We start from the raw sequence: 5,181 nt of genomic DNA on the forward strand, positions 1-5,181 counted from the left end.
GGCCATGGCGTTTGTACCCACAGGCTACCCATCCCCACCCGGGATGCTGCTGTGGGCCGGTGAGCCTTCTCTTTGAGAGATGGGTTAAGTCCCATTAAGGCTGGGCTGGAGGAGGGGTGCTAAGGGACTATAGGTCCTGACACCCCCTCCCAACCCAGCCATAGCCAGGAGCTCACTGAACTAGGCACAGTGCACCCCATTCCTGTCCCTGCCCTGACACCCCCTCCCAGCCATAGCCAGGAGCTCACTGAACTAGGCACAGTGCTCCCCTATTCCTGTCCCTGCCCACAAGTACAGAAGGCTGGGCCAGAGCAGAGGATTATCAGAAGGCTGCCTGAGGAAGCACCTACCGGCCCAATTCAGGCTTCTCTCCCCTGGCCGCTACAACTTACCCTTGAGACCACAAGAGCCAGGGGAGATTGACAGGAGCCGAAAGGAAGTGAGTCTTCAAACCCACTCTCCCACACTGCCAACAAGGTAACCTCCCCAAAGCCCAAAAGAGAGACAGGCTGTCTTACCCAGGGACTCACAAGAAAGGTGCTCCAGTCCGTAGTCTTGGCCAGCAAGCCTGCTCCTACAGGTCTGTGAGGGTTAGCAGCCACAGTGCTTTAACAATAAACCCAGTTAAAGGGGAGGAATGCAGGGGTTTTCTTTCCCAGGACCGTAACCAGGCAGTCTTAAAGGGGAGTAAAAGTAGCTAGAGTGGCTTGTATCTCTCTGTGCTTTCCTGGGCTCTGCTCTCCCTCCCTCCCAGGGAAACGATATCCAGAAAAAAAAAAAAATTTTGCTCAGAAGGAACCCTTTGATGCCCGAGTGGCTGTTTACACACTGTGCATTTGTGGACACCTGTGTGTTAGATTTTTTTTTTTTTTTTTTTTTTTTTGTCTGCATTGATGTGTGTAAACAGAAAACAGAAATGTGAGATCAAGTTGTGGGTTTCCCCTGAAGTATAAACAGAGAAGAAGAGGCGCTGTCCGGGACTGCCTGACTCAGTTTCCCCCTTACACAGCAGTTACTGGATTAGGTGGTCTAAAAGGCCCTTCCCCAGCCCATCAATGGTTTCTGCATCTGCTGGGAAGTGGTGACGCTTGGTGAACCAATCACTTTGTCTCTTAAGGAGAAGAGAGGCTTAGCTGGTTCTGTCCCCATCTCTGATGACACTCCTCTCCTCTCCACCCTCAACCCCCATTCTGTCCCGAGTCCTAACTAGTGTGTGTGTGTGTGTGTGTGTGTGTGTATGTGTGTGTGTATGTGTGTGTGTATGTGTGTGTGTATGTGTGTGTATGTATGTATGTATGTGTATGTGTGTATGTGTATATGTGTGTGTATATGTGTATGTGTGTGTGTGTGTGTATGTGCATATGTGTATATGTATGTGGGTGTATGTGTGTATGTATATGTGTGTATGTGTGTGTATGTACGTGTATGTGTGTGTATATGAGTATATGTGTATGTGTGTATGTGTGTGGTGTGTGTGTGTGTGTGGTGTGTGTGTGTGTGTGTGTGTATGTGTGTGTTCTGTTCCCTCAGGTTTTTCATTTTCATCTCTCTGCCTTGCATCCTGACCAGTGTTCTTTTCCCTCCTCAGGCTCCTGGGGCCTCTGACTTCTGCATCCTACTTTCTCCTTCTCTGATGTCTCAGTGCTGAGCACTCACGGGTCTTGTAACCGCTTTCGTGAGGAATCCTCACCTGAATGCGGCCATGCTCTAGCTACCTTCAACCTCACTTCTCTCCTGGAGTTTTCCTAGCGAGGTTAATGACTTCTCAGTGCTCTTCAGAAACCGTTTCATGTCTGTGCTGCCCGCGGATCCTGGGAGCCCCTAGACACTCTCACGTGTTTTTCGGAATTAGCTTTTAACCCATCCCTTCTAATTTGCGTCACACTGTGGTCTTTGACAAAAATAACATTTCCAGGGCTCACAGTGGGAGCTGTATTAAAAGGTGTCATGCCCCTGCCCTCAGGGCTGACCCTGGTTTCTAGGCATGGCCACTTCTGTCAGTCCTTCTGCATCCCCGTGGTGTTTGCGCTCAAAAATGCAAACAGATAGCATATGCGTGTGTCTCCGTGTTATGCCTGCCAAGGTCTCTTCTAGTCTGCTTCCTGTCTTTGTGACAGACATCATGGCCAAAAGCAGCCTGGGGAGGAAAGGGTTTACTTGGATCACAGTCCTGATGACAATTCCTCACTGAGGGAAGCAAAGGCGGGAACTTGAGCTGGAGCTGAGGCAGAGACCTGAAGGAAAGCTGCTTACTGGCCTGCTCTGCCTTGGCTCGCTCAGCTTGCTTCTTTTACATCCTAGGACCACCTGGGTGCCAACCCAGAGGTGGCTCCACTCTCAGTGGGCTGGGCCTGCAAGCATCTACCATTAGTCAGAGAGTGTCCTGCATGCATACGCACGGGGCAGTGGGCTGTAGGCCCCTTTCCCAAGCAACTCTAGCCTGTGTCGAGTTGGGGAAAGGTAACCAGCACACTGCCCACTCCTGCAACTTTATTCCAGACTGTTCTGTCCTGTGCCTTGCTTTCTTCTCTCTCCTGGGCACTTGGGGGATATGGACAGGACGGGCCCTCCAGGAGAAAAAGCCTGGCATCCTAAGTCTTCCATGGCCTGGCTATGCGGCCTTGGTCAAGTGAATATCTTCGGCCTTGCCTTTCCCATCTGTCCTCCGGGACACCACTGGCCTTGCTTCCTGCAGTCACAGTGTGAAGGAAGGCAGAACTCCTGGTTAGCTCTCGGCAACGACAGCCATGGTCAGCCTCTGGATGCCAGTCTGAACACTTATGCCCCTACCCAAGTTCTTGCATTGAAATACTCCACAATGTGGCAGTGTCCAGGGCCTCTGGGTGGTGGCCAGGTTGTGAGGAGGGAACCCTCGTGAATGGGCTAGTGCCCCTCTCAGGGCAGCTCAGAGATGCTTCCCTGCCCCTTCCACCTGTGCAGGGTGGTGTGTGTGTGTGTGTGTGTGTGTGTGTGTGTGTGTGTGTGTGTGTGTGTGTGTGCTGAATCTGCTGGTGTCTTTCTTCTGTTCAGAAGCCACTCAGTGTATAGTATTTGGTTAGAGCGCCTTTAACAAACTAAGCCGCTGTTCTGATCCAGCTTCGTTCATCTTAGAATTATCTCAGCAAAAGACCCCGGGGCCAAAATTTGTGTACGGAATAAAATCTGGGCACCTTAGCCAGTGCTGAGGGAGGCATTCTGGGATCCAGCACAAACCGGCTTCTGTGAAGGGTTCTCTCTCCTCCATCGATGCTCTGGCCACACCACGGACACCGGCTTCGTTTCACAGTACTGCACAGTTTCAGGCTTTCTTGTCATGGCTTATGCGCATGGACTACCCTCCCCCAGCCTCTGCCCGGGTAAAATCCCCAGGGAAAGCAGCTCTCGAGAGAGGACATTTATTCTGGCTCACAGTTTGAGAGCATGAGGCTTCGTGGCAGGAAGTCCCAGCCAGCAGATGGCTGGTCACACACATCTACAGTCCTGGGAGACAAAGGCAATTGCTTGTGATCAGCTCATGGTCTCGCTTGTATTCAGGATCTTAGCCCAGGGAATGGTGCCACCCTCAGTGGGCAGGCCTTCCCACCTTAACATAATAAGGACAGTTCCCCACAGGCAGGTGCGGAGGCCCTTTTAGAGGGCTGGATTTTCTGTCCTCTTGCCCAGATAGCTCAGCATACCTGGCTCAGGATGTTTCTGGGACCCACAGAAAGACTTTGGAACCAGCTACCTTTCTGTTGCTGTGATAAAACATCATGACCAACAGTGGCGAGTGGAAGGAGTTTACTTTGGTTTACAATTCCATCACGTCAGGGAAGCATGGCAGCAAGTCACAGGGTGGCAGCTGGATCGGGAGGTTGAGAGCCATTAGCTCAGCCGCAAGTAAAAAGCAGAAAGAGTTCTCAAAACCCAGCTCCTGTGTCACTCTTCCTCCAGCAAGCCCACACCTCCTAGCCCCCTTCCCCTCTCCTCCCCTCCCCTCCCCGTCTCCCTGCCCATCCCACCCACTCCCTCCCCACCACAGAGCTAGCTACAAGCTGGGAACCAAGTGTCCAAATATCTGAGCCGATGGGGCCATTCTCACTCGTACCTCTGTAACCTCTGAGTTGTTACAGGTAAATAAGACACAGTCAAAGGCGAACTGTGCACATGCTGCTGTTGCCGAGGAAGAAGCTCGGCACTGTTTCTGGCCTCGTGTCCCACTCAGTGCTTCATTCTCTAGATGAGGCACCTCACAAACCAGCGGGAGCCTGTGGGGGTGGCAGCGGAGGGGGCGGGACTAAGCAGTACGGTGGGCGTGGTCGTTTGGCTTAGGTCAGTTTGTCTCCATGGGAACTGAAATGGCCCCTCCAAAGTCTTCCCTGGGATGCACATATAAACTCATCCCATAAAATATTTATCGCACGCTGACTATGAACTGAGACTGGGGATGTGAAACTACACTCAGTCCCTGTAACCGGCCTTCCAGGATTTCTGCCGCCCCAGCATGTGGGTCAGTCACATGTGTGAGCCCACCCCTTAGGGTCTGGACTAAGTGGGCAGCAGGGGAAGAGAGGAAGAGGCGTGACCTGAAGGAAGGGCTGTGTGCATCCAGGAACAGCCTTCCTCCAGGGCAGTAGCAGGTCTGAGCTGTTGACTCTCAGGAGACACGGCAGGGCTAGAAGCCTCTCTGTGGAACTGGCTTCCGTCTTCACAGCTGTAGATCTTATTTTCCTCTTACATTTGGTCTAAGGACAGGAAAGGGGAGAAGGAACAGTGATGGAGGGAACGACCTGCTGAAGAAAGGGAAACGATGGAGAAACAGGAGAATCAGCTGCATGGAAAGTCAGAGTGAGATGGACAAGCACAGCACATGCCAAGGTCCTGTGGTGGGAAGGAGCCCCACAGAGTCAGAAGGGTGGGAAGGGGGCGGGGCTGGGCAGGGCTGAGCTGGGTGGGGCGGGGGCGGGGCTTGGCGGGGCGGGGGCGGGGCTATAACAAGGAGGAAGGAGAGACCTGAGGCTGGAGGCTGGAGAATGGAATGTCTGACAAGAGGGTGGTAGGAAGGAGAAACAAATGACAACACTTGGGAGGACAGGCTGGCACCCAGGCGCAAATCAATGCAGACAAGCCAGGTTGGTATTGATTTGTCTTACACAGCAAGACCTCTCCGCAGGTGCTTGCGATGGGCTTTTCACACAATGT

Source organism: Acomys russatus, chromosome 6 (genome assembly GCF_903995435.1).
Source record: "Acomys russatus chromosome 6, mAcoRus1.1, whole genome shotgun sequence".
NCBI classification, from domain to species: Eukaryota; Metazoa; Chordata; class Mammalia; order Rodentia; family Muridae; genus Acomys; species Acomys russatus.